The sequence below is a fragment of the Urocitellus parryii genome, chromosome 4 (genome assembly GCF_045843805.1).
Source record: "Urocitellus parryii isolate mUroPar1 chromosome 4, mUroPar1.hap1, whole genome shotgun sequence".
Taxonomy (NCBI): domain Eukaryota; kingdom Metazoa; phylum Chordata; class Mammalia; order Rodentia; family Sciuridae; genus Urocitellus; species Urocitellus parryii.
In genome coordinates this window covers 22417098-22431661 of record NC_135534.1, presented here as the reverse complement: position 1 = coordinate 22431661, position 14564 = coordinate 22417098, and the positions used below count along the sequence as shown (strand labels likewise).

Genomic DNA, 14564 nt, shown 5'->3' with positions numbered 1-14564 from the left:
GAATGAATCCTTCGGGTCTGGCGTGCCACTGTCCCACTCCCCCGGTGACCTCCCCAAGCGAGGGCGGAGAGCGCGGCGGGGCCAGGGACGGGGTCGGGGCGGAGGCGGGGGAGGTGGGCAGAGGGACCCCCGGACCCGGAGCGAGGTCTGGATGCCGGCGGGAGGCGGAGGCCGAGGCTGCGGCCGGGGAGACGTGCCTGAGCGGCGGCGGCGGCGGCGGCGGGAGGGAGGCGGCGGGAGGGGCGGGAGCGCGAGGGGGCGGGACGGAGCGGGGCTGGAGGTGGGGCCGGCGGCGGCGGCGGGCGGGCGGCTGCAGCTGCCGCCGGCGTCTCGGGGGCTCCAGGCTGCGGGCGGACGCAGCACCGAGCGATCCACCGCGAAGCCGCGCGAGGCCGCCCCTGCCCGAGCCCCGGCCGCGGCCCGGAGCGAGCGTCGCCGCCGCCTCGCGCCGCGGGTCCCCGGCCGCGCCGCCACCGCCAGGCAGGCAGCGGGCGCCCTGCAAGTTGGGAGCGCGCCTCTCCGCCCGGGAAACTTTCCCCCGCGGCCGCCGGCGAGTTGGCGCGGGGTCCCGCCGCCGCTGCAAGGTAGGCGCGGCCCGCGGGGCGCTCCGTCGCTGCCTCCCCGGGGCCCGAACACCCGAGCGCGACCCCTGGGAGAGCGTTCCGTCCCGTGGGGTTTGGGGACGGGATGCGAGTCCCACGATCGTCCCGGGGAAGCCCAGGAGCCAAGTTCTACTCCAGCTAGCCTTGGAGGGGGCACGGGAGACGCACTGGCCCCGGTCCCTGTCCGGAGACCGCCCAGGATCGCGAGCTTCGCCCAGGACAGGTGCAGTACCTGCGGGGACAAGCGCTCCCGGGGGCTGAGTGGGAGCTCCCGAGAGTGGCGAGGGGTGGTGGTGGCAGGTGTGGTTTCAAGGTTCAGGGCTTCGGCCAGGGCCGTGCCCTAAGGAAAGGGATGCGCCCCGAGCCAGCCTGGAGGAGGACAGGTAGGGACAGAGACCCGGAGGGGGATCCGGCGGGGAAGATGACTGGACCCGGCCGGGGCACTGAGTGCGCGCCGCCTTTGGGGTCCCAGGCGACCAGGCAGGGCGGGGGCGCCTCGCTGTCTTCCCGCGCCCGCGTTCTTTCCTACGAGGGGTGTGCGGCGGGGGTCAGCGGAGGATCGGTGGGTGCTGCGTGGGTCGGAAGCTCGGGCTTCCCGGGGTTAGCGTGGAGGGAATGGCTCGGAGCGCCGCGGGCCACGGCGGTTCGCGCCCGCGCTGGCTCCGGGCTGGAGCGAGGTGAGTGTCCCCGCCAGGGGGCGCCCTGCCAGGCCACTCTCCCTCGGAAGGCGAGCGCCGGCGCTACCCGGGCTGAAATCGGGACACGCGGAACCCCAGCCCCACTGCCCGCAGGCTGGGCTCCAGGGCGCACCGGCACCCGCCCCAGCGGACCCGGGGAGGGGCCCCGAGCCTGAGACTCGCCTGCCGCGGTTATCACTGGACAGATCGGCTGACATCAGGTGATTTTTCCTGGGGGTCTGCAAAGGGTGAGTGAAACATTCACCCCCAGAAAAACAAAAACGAAAGAAACTTTCCGAGAACAGGAGCTAGCGTGGAGAGCGTGGCTTGGAACGTTCACTCTTTGAGGTTTCTTGAAGTTTCCAAAACCCAAACTGTGCAATGCGTCTTTCTGTAGAAGTGGCACCTTTTGTTCCTCGGATCTGGCCCGGTCTCTAGGTGTGGGCTGGGTGGGGTCTTGGGGTGGCGCCACTCTGATCCATTCCCTCCCTGGGCGCAGTCAACGGGGAGGAGCAGGGCGGGGGAGGGGCCCCGAGAGGAGAGCCGCAGCCCAGGCCGAGGTGTGGGATTTCTCAGGGGTCAATTTCTCACCCCTCAGGTCTGGGGTCTCCAGGGCGCGTTCATCTGGTCATTTCACAAGTACTGGTGAAACCCTGCCCGTTGTCCCTCTTACCTCCCTCAGGACTTCTGTGTGTTGAGTCCCTGTGGCTGTGCCTTGGGAAGTGAGCCAGCTGCCGGCATCTGTGAAAAGTGTCATCTTTGTCCATGTGGGGCTGTTGGACACTGAAGGGACACTGACTGTTGCCTCATCTCTCTCTCAAGTTCCCACCCTCCTCCCTGCACCCCACGAGCATACCCTGGAGCAACTCCCACACCTAGCCCAGGCCTCCTCGTAGCAGGGGAAGTTTTCGTGGGATCCTTCCCCCAACATGCACTCTTTGGGTACACCTGTCCCACTCGGTGTCCTGAGAGTCCCCCCCACCCCTCTGGAAGGTGATGGACGTGGAGTCCGTTGTAGACTGGACTGTCAGTTTTTTGTTGGATGCAACCAAAATGTTCCAGGACAAAGTTGCCTCAAGACCAGTGCGACTTCTATTTTGAATGGAGGAGGGGGAGGAGGAGGAGGAGGAGGAGGAGGAGGAGGAGGGAGAGAGAGAGAGGGGAAAGGGTGGGGCGGTCCTGCCTCTCAGGCTGCCTCTTTAAGACTTTCGGGGGTCCGAAAAACAAAAGGAGTTTTCTGTTTTGTTTGGTTTGCTTCTTCTGTTTTACTTGTAGTGACTCTTGTTTTTCTGCCAGGGAAGCCAGCCTGGGAACAGCCCTGCCCTTGGGGCCTGTGTGTGAGCACAGCCCCCTGAAGTCTGGCAGCTTCCGTGTCCGCCTATCCTCTCCTCTCCCCACCCCCACACCTGTCCCAGACCCTGAGGGACGCTAGCCTCCCGTCCTGTCCGTGTCTTGCTCAGACTCTCAGACAAGAGCCAGGGGCTCTGATTCTGCAGAGTGTTCAGTGGTGGCTGCCCGCTGTCCATGTCCCCCCTGCGCCCAAATCTGAACGGGCAGGAGATCAATGAAGGCTCCAGGCCCCTTTCTGGAAGTTAATCTGGACCTGGTGTCGGACGTCTTGGGCCGACTTCAGGAGGGACTCCCTGCCTTCAAAGGCTCCCCACCAGGAGGAGCTGCCTGGGTTGGTGAAGGCAGTGCCAGTGGTCACCGCCGGCTGAAGGACAGGGTGCTGGGCAGGGGAAGGTGTGGAGGTGACATGAGGCAAGGGATGATGAAGACCTAGGGGAGGGACCGAGGCAGGGAGAGACCACAGGTTTGAAGTCCAAGTCTTCTGATCGCCAGGGTGGCGTTGGGTAGGGGGTGGGGGCCATTTGCCCTCCTGCCTCTGTTTCCCCAGCCTGTACCTGAGCGTGGTGGCTGAGGAGATGGTGGCCTTTGAAAGTCTCACCTTTTGTGGCGCCTGGCAGGCCTGCTGGGCCCTGTCTTCAGTCCAGCAGAGGGGGCCACTGCTGGCAGGCTGGCTGGCTCTGCTGGGCACAGCCCCGGACACAGCAAAATCTGTGAATCCAGGAGAGTCAAAACCCGGCTCCTGTGGTTTTTTGGCCTGCGGATAAACTGCTCAGCAGTGGGGGAGTAAGGGTAATGCGGGGACCCCTTCCTGCCAGGAGCCCCATGCCATCCGTCAGCTGCTCTGCCACCTCCCTCCTCTGCATGCCTGTCCAGCCTCGCTCTTCCCTGGCAGGAGTCAGCGTCGGTGGCTGGGTGGCATATTTTAGGGACCCCTCCCTTTCCACAGGGCTGCTCTTCTGGCCTATTTCATTAGCCATTGAGAAGGAAAATCAGGAACATTTGTTCACGCTCTGCTGGGACGCAGCCTCGGGAGGGGGGCTTGGAGCCAGCACTTGGTCCCACGGAGCACAGGCTGCTTGTGGATCAGGCGTTTCTGCAACTGATGCCGCTGAGCTAAGATGCCAGGCTGGGCTCCTCCTGCTGCCCGGGCTGCCACCCTGGACCCGCATCAGCGCTCCATCTGATGAGTGGGGGCTGAGAGCGAGCCACTTTTTAAGAAGAAAACCAGGCTTACGGGATGAGACCCCCGGTTTGCACCAGGCAGAGCAGGGCTTTCATCCGGGTCTTATTATCTTGTGATCCAGCCCTCGCTCCTGTTCACACACTGAGGCTGGGTCCCTGAGTGAATTCAACAGCTGGAAAATGAGCACAGACAAGCTCACCGCTGGTGGGTGAGTGTTTCCATCCACGCAACAGAATGGAGTGGAGAGGTCGCTAAGCAGGAGTTAGGAGAGGCGTGTCCCAGCCTTCAATCTCTCCCAGATAGAGCTGTGTGAACTCCACAAAGTCTCCAGCCCTCTCTGAGCCTGTTTCTCCTTTTTCTTTAGAAGAATCATGGCAAGGTGGTTAGACAGCCTGGGCTCAAATGATGGTGAGTCTTCATATCCGACTGTGACCTTAGGCCCTTCCACCTCTGGTGCCTCAGTTTCCTGACCTAGTAAATATGGAGCCAGTATACCACATCAGACTGTTGTGACCTGTCAGTGAGATAGAACGTGTCAGATGCCCAGAACATAGTAAATGCTCAATAATGCTCACCATCATCGCTGCCTTCATTACTGTTATTTTTAAATGACACAGTAATATTGGAAGAATCAACTTGGATCCTTCGCAATCATCCTGGCCACGGATTTGTGGGTGTGCAAAACATTTGCTCATGAGGTAGAAGACAAGGGCGAATAGTTCTTTTTTCCCTGCCTCGTAGAGGGACTCTTATGAGTCTTATAATTGTCCTTCTGGTGGCCCCATCCCTATGGCAGCAAGCCCAACTTGACGTCACTGAAATGTCCGGATTTCTGGCGCTTGAGGGAAGCTCTCTGCTCGGCCACATTGCGGTCCCTCCCTCCACCCTCTTTCCCGTCCCTAACTGCCGAGCGAAGACCACATGTGCAGATCATAAGTCTAAGCTGATAAACTGCGCCCAGATCCTTCCAACCAAAGGCCACCTTCCTAGAGGCCACTTTGCACTTTCAAATGAATAATCCGCGCTCTGTCCATTGCTTCGTGTCTGGCTGGCCCGCCTGTCTGCCTCTGCCCCTGGTTGGCTGGGTGACCTGGGCTGGGCCCCGTCTGTGATTTAAGGCTTCGGGGTCAGGAGCGCCCAGGCTGCCCCTCCCCGCCTCCCTCCGGGCAGATGGCCGCTCTGAACCAGTCCACTATGGGACAGGAGCTGGACCCTGCATGGTAGGATGGGCAGACACAGCCCCCGCCGTGTCCCTGGCCGATCTCTTTCTCGGACCTATCTCGTCTTGCGCCCAAGGTCCTGAGAGCCCAGGCCCGGGGAGGGAGCGCTGAGGTCTTAGGTGGCCCCCCCGCCCTGCCTCTCATTACCGTCCAGGCACCTTCTGGGAGTCCGTCTTTTTTCCCTGCCTACGGTCCTTTGCCATCTTGGGGTCAGGGAGGGCTAAGAGTTTGGGGGTCCTGGCTGTTCACAGGCGCGGAGTGATCCCAAGAAGCAACCAGAGTTGCACTGGCTGGAGGGGTGCGTGGGGGCGCGGGGCGTTCCGTCTGGCTTCTGCCTGTGCGGTGCCGTGCGGCCTTGGGCTCCTCATCCCTGGAATCCGAGTAACAGCAACATGGGAAGCTAAGTAACTCCAGCTGCCGGAGCACAGGCCCCAGGTCTCAGGGGCCCGACACCTTATTGATGGTGTCACTGGGCCAGCGTGGGACTGTTTTGCTCCCCGCAGTTGCTCCCGGAGCCGGGCTGAGGGCGACTCTGCCATCTTTGTGGCTGCACCTGTGGCATCAGAGTGAGTGCAGGAGGGGAGGAGGGAGGTGGGAAAGCCACACCGACACTCCGTCCGTCCTTCAGCTGGAGGACTGTGATCAGCACTGTCCCCTGAGGCTGGGAACGTTAGGAAGTGTGTGGACGTTTGGTGGACACCGTGGCCACCCATTTCCATGGGCCGGGCGAGGACTTGGATGATGCCTTCTAGACTTGTAGCGCAGAGCGGCCTGTCCTCAGCCCTCAAAACACGGGGCTTCCTTTCCAGATGATTCCTGAGGTGGGCTGCTCTCCAGCCAGACTGTGGATATGGGAGTTATTATTGTGCCTGTCATACCCTGGAGTGGGCGGGCCCTGAGGGCGTCAAGGTCAAGGGCATCGCCAGGCTCTTGACCTTCCACCCAGCGCTCTGCGGCCTCCTTTGGCTTATTGAAAATCGACTCGTCTGAGAACTTTTTCCAGAACTTCTTCCAGGATGTGCTCCTGCTCCTGTTTCTGCCTCCCAGGCTCCAGTGGTGTGGGCTGGAGGAGGCAGGGAAGGTGCAGGAACTTTCTGGAAGCGAGATGGAGGGATAGGGGCCTGAGGTGAGAGAAGCCATCCTCTCAGATATTCTTAGTGGCAGCCACAGGAATTCGCCCCCATCCCCCCCCCACTGCCTTGGGAACGCGAGTTTGGATGGCCACCAAAGCACAGGTGGGGTTCTGCAGCTGTGGGTGGGCACCTGCAGCCTGGAGGGTTCTTTGCCCTGTGGGATTGGGCAGGGAGTGGCGGGAGCCTGAAGAGACTTTCAGCCCTTCCTTCCTGGTGGCTGAAGCATGGCCAGGTGCAGGCGGGGACCCTGGCGTCCAGCTCTCTCTGAGCCGGCCTCCGTCTCTCTGCAGAAGGGCGCAGTGGGGAAGGTGGGCGGCGACTCCAGCCCCTGGGGCGGTGTTGGGTGTCCACTTGGCATGACCCTCCTCTCCACCTGGGTCATAAGGAACAGCTGCCCCAGGCAAAGGCATCCCCTGGGCAGAGGCCAGAGGGGCCCAGCAGGGGACTCAGGCCCAGAGAGGTACCGCTCCCCTCCCGCGGCCCAGGCTGATTGTCCTGTGGAAGGACACGGCCTCCGTGAGAAGTGGCAGAGGGATTCTGAGCTCACCACCAGGGTTCCTCCAGGCCCATGGATGCTGTGAGCCAGGCTCCCTGCCACCCGCCCCCCCCCCCCCCCCCCCCGTGTGGCTCCTCTCCTGCTGGGACAGATTGCAGTGTGCTCTGGCTGGCCAAGTGTGCAGAGCTCCTGGGGAGCAGCCCCACGGCCACCTGCTGCCTGACATTTAGGGTTCCTTCCAGCAGGGCGGGCCCCGTGCTGTCAGGGCTCCTGGGCTCTTTGGGGTTTTTCAGCCTGGGGTGGCGGTGGGGGGAGTGGGGTGCTTTTCCAGCCAAACAGGAATGCCTCCCATGGGCCCCGGGCGGGCGGGCGCTCCCGGGCTGCCTTCCTCCGTCTGGCCATGGTGGACACTGGTCCCCAGGGACAGTGAAGCCCCCCACCGAGCTGCGGGCAAGGTGCTGAGGAGACAGCCTGACTCCTGATTCCCGGGAAGCACTGAGACCAGTGATGACTGGGACTCGGGCACCGTGGGTCCCTCAAATACACCGCAGTCAAACCTGCACCATCTCGGCTTCTGCAGCCCCCGCCCAGCTGGGGCCTCGGAGCAGTTGGGCAGCGCTCTGAGGCCGGGCATGGGACATTCCCAGGCTGCTGTGACATGGTGCCACAGATTGGGTGAAAACAACGGGAATGTCATCCTAGAGACCCGGAGGCCAGGACCCTGCCGTCAGGGGGCAGACAGGGTCTCTCTGGCAGCTCTAGGGCGGCTCCCTGCCCCCCTCTTCCTGGCTTCAGGTGGCTCTGCCTTCCTTGGCCTCTGAAGTGTGCCTCCAGCCTCTGATCCCCTCTTCCTCTGTGTGTCTGTCTCTCATAATGGGACACCCTCATCCTAACTTGATGACATCTGCAAAGACCCTGTTTCCAGATGAAGTCACATTCACAGGTACCGGGGGTTGGGCTTCAGCATATCTTTTTAGGGTCCGCACTTCAAGCCGTAACAGAGTGACAGTGCTACTGCCCTGTTTATCACCAAGAGAAGTAAACATGTGGTGCCGTTTGCCTAAGTTCTTACGCCTACACCACTAGTGAGTGATTGATAAGTCACCATCTCCACATTTCAATTTTTTTGTTTTGTTTTGTTTTGTTTTTAATGGTACCAGGGGCGCTTGCCACTGAGACACATCCCCAGCCCTTTTTATTTTTGAGACAGCGTCTTGCTAAGTTGCTTAGGGCCTCACTAAGTGGCTGAGGCTGGCCTCAGACTTGCAATCCTCCTGCCTCAGTCTCCTGAGTTGCTGAGATCACAGGCGCGCACCACCCCATCCAGCTACATTCCAGTTTTCTTCTCAGTCAAGCGGGGAAGGTCTATACCTCCCATGGCCTGGTTTTTAGCATCAAAGGAGATTCATGTCTGTGTCAAGCACATTTTGCCAACAGCGAGGCCCTGGCTGGTTGCCGTTATTAACCATCTTTGCTCCATCTCCATGGTCCCAGAGAAACATCAATGTATAGGAACTAAAAACCCATTGGAAATATATGTTTTCTAGAAAAAAAAAAATATTTGAAAGGACTGACTGAAAGTTCCCATTCCCATCCTCCCACTTGTCTTCCTTGGTATTTATCGCGGGTTTACCGTGAGCCTCAGAAATCACTGCAACTTGCAAAGACTGAGCTGTTTTTCCCAGGGGCAGCTGCCTGGGCACCTCTGCAGCCCTGAGAGGGCTTAATGATGACTCTCAGCCCCAGAGCCCACCTTCAGGGGCCCAGGAGGGCTTGGGCGTCCAGCAGCAGAGGCTGGTGGACAGGCGGCAGCCCCATGTGGAGCGGAGGCCGGGGAGCCCCCCACCATCCAGGGTCAGGCCTGCAGCTTCAGAGAGCTACCGCCGGGGTTCAAATCCCAGTTCAGCTGGGACCGTGGCCACTGTTTTGACAAATTACTTTTTGGGGCCTCCGTCTCAGCTCAAAGGGTCCTGTGTACTTGGTGGTGACGCGTGACACGTTCCTTCTGTATCAACAGGGACATACCTGCCTAGCTTCAGGTGTCCCGTGTCTCCAGCGGCAGCCCCCAGCAAGGATCTGAGGGCCAGTAGTTCATGGTTGAGAAAGAAGAGCCTGCTGTGGGCCGCTGGGCAGGCTCCCGGGCCTCGAGGGGTCAGTCCCCTGAGTGGTGTCAAGCTCAGGCCATTGATTGATGCTCCCCGGCCTTTTCCTGGCCCCTGCCCTTCCCCGGTTGGTCCTCACAGACGAGGTCTTGGCCTCTTCGTCTCCAGGTCGTGGGCCGGGGCGTGTGCAGTCTGGAGGAGCCTGGGTCCTGGCCCTGGGGAGGGAGGGCAGCGGGCCAGGTGGAGGGCGCCTTCATCCTGATGTTGAGACCAGGGGTTGCTGTGGCTCTTTTCTGCTTTCCAGAGGGTTCTTGCTGGGAAAGCGGGCTGCAGAGCCAAGGTCCACTATGGCCTCTCAGGCGCCTGAGGCTTGGCCTGCGTGTCCTGCAGGGCCCCGCTGGGGGTCCCTTGGTGCTGTTAGGGGGCAGAGCTGGGCCAGGGGTGGCGCTTTCCCCGGGGGCCTTCCCTGTCTGTGTCTGGAGACCGGGTGGGGGTGTTGCTCCCAGGAGGCCCGGGACTGTGGGATAAGCACAGAATCAGAATGGAGGGGGGTGCTGGGCTGCAGCCCAGACTTCACCTGCAAGTCCCAGTCCCCAGTATTCTTCAAATGCTGGAGTAGGGGGCACTGGACTGGGAGTCCTGAGACTTCCAGCCTTGGACGTGATCCTATTAGGCTCTGACAAATTCTCAGAGCCCTTTGAGCTTCTGATGCCGTTCCCTGTTGGGGTAGTGGGGGGCTGATGGTTCTTGGGGTCTCCTTCCTGCTCCAGATCCCCTGGGTCTCCCCTCGGAGTCTACAATGGAGAACATGACCCCCAAGGCTCACATCCCTGGAGAAAAGTGCTCAGAAAGGCCAGGTGTGGCCGCTGATGGGAGAGGGGGTTGCTGAAGTAGATTAAGAGTAGACAGGGGCCCTCCATCCCCAGGAGCTTCAATAGAGGGGATGATATGCGCGACATTTCCTCCCTTTCATTTGATAATTTTTCCTTCTCAAAGTAATTTGAAGAAAGAAAAGTGTCTGATGATTTGTTGCACAATGAGCTCAAATAAAAATATTCTTTTAAAAATGTGGTTGCTATGTAATTGAATTTAAATAACAGGCAATTTTTGTTTCTAGGTAGCCCGGCCACTCACCAAGGTCTATTCAAACCTGTTTGAGAAGAGCGCGCGCGTGTGTGTGCGTGTGTGTGCACACGTGTGTGTTTGTGTATAAAGAGAAAGGGCCTCACTAATAGTCTTTGGGGGAAAATAATAATAATGATAATGATATGGTTAAATAAAATCGCGTGCGGGAGTTCGGGCACATTTCTGGGACTACCATTCAATACCTGCTAGAAGAAAGTCATCCAGGGGTAGCTGTAGGGCTGGGCGGGCATCTCGATGCCAGGGCACTTCTCGGGCATGTGCAAGGCCCTGCCTGGGTTTGAGCCCAGCGCTGCAAAGTCCTGGTGGTTGTAAAGTCCTGCAAAGTCCATGTTAACGGGGGCTGTAAGCCGAGAAGCAAATTTTAGCTTCGAAGTCCCCTGGACCTGGGTTCCAGTCCTGCTCAGCCCCTCAACCGCTGCATCCGTGCTACTGAGCAAGTGATTTACCCATCTCAGCCTCCGCCCCCCACCTGAAAACAAAGGTCCGCAGAGAGAGGGTCAAGCACTTCACCCGATGGGGCCAGGGAGCCCCCGCCCAGGCTCCCTCAGAAACTCGGGGTGGCCCATGAGGACACCAGACCCACACGCACTCTGTGTCACCCTTGCCCAGTGGTTCACAGGGAGTGGACTGTCACCCCACTTTACAGAACGGGAGCCTGAGGCCTTGAGGTTACGGAGCCGGGGGCTCGCCCAGCAGGCGGAGGGGACCTGGGACACTGGACAGGTGCCTCTGAGCCAGCACAGGCCAGGCCCTCTCTTGGAAGGGACTTTTTCTGAGGTCTGTGGTGGAGAAGCGGCTGTCGACGCCGCGGGCTCTCGGCCTTTCTTTATTCCCTGCCCTCGGTTCACTGCAGACCTGACTGGAGGCTGCGCCCTGTCCATCCGCCAGGGGCACCACTGACTTCTGGCCCTGACCCCACCCCTGGTCGTGCCCACCACAGGATCCGCTCAGGGCCGGGCTCCCACCCACTCAGGTCTCGCTCGCGTCTCTCTGGTCCCAGGCCCCTGTGTCCCTCCCTCAGGGCCACCTCAGAACTGAGTGCTTTTGTGCTCTAGATATCACTTGGCGGGTCCCAGTGCCTCATGTGGGTGACTGGGGCTTGGTGCCACCGAGACATGCGGTCCCTCCAGCATCGGGGCCCATCCTTCCCACCCTGCCAGCCCTGGTGGCAGGGGTCCTGCTGGAGCACGCGGGGCCTAGCAGGCCCCACCTCCCCGGGGCAGCTGCTGTCTTTTCCCTGCAGAGGGACATGCTCCCTGCCCTCGCTCTCCTGGGGCCACCTGCTGAATCGCCCCACGGGACCCCGAGGGACTCGGAAAACAGCCAGATCCTGGGCACTGGCAGGGCCCTGCTCCTGTTCAGCTGCACCGGCCTCTCTGTTGTGAGCAGGGGCAGCTGCTGCTGACCTCTGGACACACAGGCCGCTGGTTGGATGCTGCTGGGCCCTGCCTTGGCCTTAGGGAGTCACCAAGAGTCCTGTGGGATGTAAGGGGGACCTTGAAGGGAGGATGACCATGTCTTTGGGGTGAGGAGTGGCAAGATGAGACCAAGCCCTCACCATGGGTTTGGTAAGCACAAGAACGAGCCCTGTGGTGCGGTGGTTAGCGCTGGGCACTGTGGTGCAGTGGTTAGTGCTGGGCGCTAGGGCCAGGCCATGGTGAGTGGAATCCAGCCCCGCCATGGTTGGTGGGAGCATGGCCTACTAAATCCCTCATCCCTGTGAAGCCTAGTGTGCAGTGGCCAGGGGCAGGGATATCCAAACATCTAGAATGTTCTGCGGGGCCAACAGGGCCTCCCTGTGAACTGCCGCGTCCTCAGGCGTTGGAGGCCCCATGGGACCCTCTAAGTCAGAGCTGGGAATTCCCCACACTTTGAGTGGAACATTTTCCCGACACACCTGTTCTGCCATTTCCTGTGGCAGCCAAGGACACCCCAACCCTGCAGCCATGTGGAGAGTCCCACCCCAGGGGGTGGGCGGGCACCCACACCTTCCTCTGCCTCACAACTCGGCACCCGCGAGGACTCTGGATGGAAGATCCAGCCACTCCCGAGGGAGGACCCAGTTTGGGGCACATTCTGCTGATCGTGGCTTTGGAAAGGCAGAGTTGCAGATGTTGGGGAACGTTCAGTTCTTACAAATTAAAAAATAAAGTAGTTTCTAGCACCAAGTGAGGGGAAGAGAGCGAGAGGGAGCCATCTGGCCTGGTGGAGGGGGGGAGGCTGCTTGGGTTCCATTTGCAGCAGAAAGCGCTGTGAGGGTTTGCGATGTTAATAAAGACAGGAAGTGGGGAGACAACAGGGGTCTCGGGGACACCCCACGGGGCCCTCCCTGGCTTCAGTGCATTATCACTTGGGAAAAGGGCGATTTTGAGAAATGTCCCATCACCCACCCCAGCGGCACCGGGGCGAGCCCTCCCACAGCCCAGATCAGCTCAGGAGCCAGTTGCTGCTCTCTGCGAGGCCCAGGGGCAGCCGCCCGGCCAGCTCCACTGCTGACTGCTTCGCCCAGGAGAAGCTAAACAGATGGGACCGGCTTGAGACAGCGAGGCCCCTGACATGTCTCTGACTTTTCTGGGGGTTCCTAATTGGTCTTGAGAAACTCCATAGCGTGGGGAAAGAGTCCTGGATTAGAAATGGGGGTGTCTGTGCAAGTCTCAGCCTTGCCCGCTTGAGCTGGATGACCCTGGGCAAGGCACTAGTCCTCTCTGGGCCTGTTCCTTTGCCCTCTGCAAAACCCAGGGCAAAACAAAACAAAAAGCACACAAACAGAAACGCCCCAGGGCAGAGACAGACAGAGGAGCCAACTCCAGGGAGGGGCCAGCGGGGGTTGGCTTCTTTTCCCTGTTTCTCGTAAAACTATCCTGGGTGTGAGGAGGCCGAGCCGCTGGGAGGAAACGGGTTCCTGGGCCAATGCTAACCCTTGGGAGCAGCCTGAGGACCTGGCCGCCTCGGGCTTTTCACCTCCGATCCACAGTTGATTGATTGGTAGGGTCTGTCTCTACCAGTGATGGGAAGGCTGCTTTCTCCCAGCACCGTGGGGAGGCGTGCCAACATCCATTATTGATGTCTGCTGCGGTCAGAGGCGGGGAGCGCCGAGAGCCGCAGAGATGGAGGTGCTGGGACCTGGATGCTCGGTCTCTGATCTGGGGATGGAGGACCTCGGTGATGGCCCTCAGTGGGGCTGCTCTCCATGATGAACGGCTCGGCTGGCTCATCCCTACGCTGCAGGGCGTTGGAACCTGCCTCAAGGCGCTGTGTGAACCTGGGGAGTCCAGTCAGCTCCTAGGGACAGGATCTGGCCAGTGGCAAAGTGAATGACCCCTGACCTGGTTTAGGTAGGAGGCGTCCCCGAACCCCTGTGTGGGACAGGGCTCGACGCTCAGAGGGGAACGACTGGGTCAGGAGAGCTACGACCTGAGTGGGGTAGGTACGGCTGGACAGAGTGGGCCACTGGCGCGTGTCCCTGGAGTTCATGTTGGTCCCTGGTCAGTGGAGTCCTTTCTCTGGGCTCGCTGCTCCCTGGTGCCACCTCCTCAGCTGCATTCCTCCGACCTCCGCCACCATCATGATCCTCACCCTGGGCCCAGAGCCATGGAGTCGGCCAACCACGGACTGAACCTCTGAAACCACAGCCAAAATGAGAGTCTCCTCCTCTGAGTTGTCCACGTCAGGCCTTTTGGTCATGGCGACGTGAAGCCGCTAAGACCCACACTCAGGCCCAGGAGGCCAAACAGCAATGAGTGGGCCAGATCGGAGCTGCAGGACTGTTTTGTTCAATGTGCGTGATGTTAAAGCCTGAACTTGACCCAACGTGGACCCGGCAGGAAACGCAGCTCCACCTGAGCCCATACATGGAGCCCGCGACCGGCAACTCTACTCTCAGGAATCTGCCCAACAGAAAAACCCATAAATGCTCTTCAGAAAGCATGTGTAAGGACGTTCACGGCTTCATTGCTCCCCACAGGTAATAAATGGAACAATCCAGATGTGAACACATAGTAGAGTGGGTTAGGGAGCCATAGAGCCCCCCACTGCAGAATAGTATACAGCAAAGAAAATGGATGAACCCCAGCTGCTGGCAGTGGCTTGGGGGAATCTCAGCACCCCAAGGCTGAGCAGAAGACCCCAGACAGGAAGGAGCACACACAGCAAGATTCTCTTCATGTGAAGTTCAAAGTCAAATTTATGGTGGCAGAAGCCACAGTGGAAACTACCTCTGGGCAGGAGTTGGGGGTGCCCGGAAGGAGCCACGTGGGCCTCCTGGATGCTGCTGGTCATTCCAGGTGGCACCTGTGTGCTCCTTTTGTGGACAGTCATTGAGACGAACACCTTCAGGTCCAGGTCCTGTCTGTGACATCCCAGTTTTAGAAACTCTAATCACAAAGTAGAAAACCTGAAAGCTCTTTCTCACCGATGAGACCCACACGCGGGATTTCTGCTTTTCTCCACAGAGGAACGTTCTGGAAGCCTGGAACCCCGTGTGGCACAGTGGGTTGGGGGGAGCAGCACGGTTCCCTTTGGGGGTGAAGCCTGTTGCCACTCCCCCGTTTTGCTTCTGGGTCCTTGTTTGGACTTGAAATGGGGACACGTGACACAGTGCTCCCGTCCGGGACTTCCAGCCTTGTCAGAGAGAAGGGCTTGCAGTGAGTGTCGGG

The 14564-nt window shown here is 60.0% G+C and overlaps 1 protein-coding gene across 1 annotated transcript in view; it reads left to right on the top strand.

The window, feature by feature from the left end:
- Positions 1–495: 495 nt before the first annotated feature.
- Tspan18 (tetraspanin 18) overlaps positions 496–14564 on the top strand; it is a 146846-nt gene continuing 132777 nt past the window's right edge. The window contains exon 1 of the mRNA XM_026399169.2: positions 496–584. The gene's annotated coding sequence lies outside the window, so the exon portion shown is untranslated. The remainder of the gene's footprint in view (positions 585–14564) is intronic.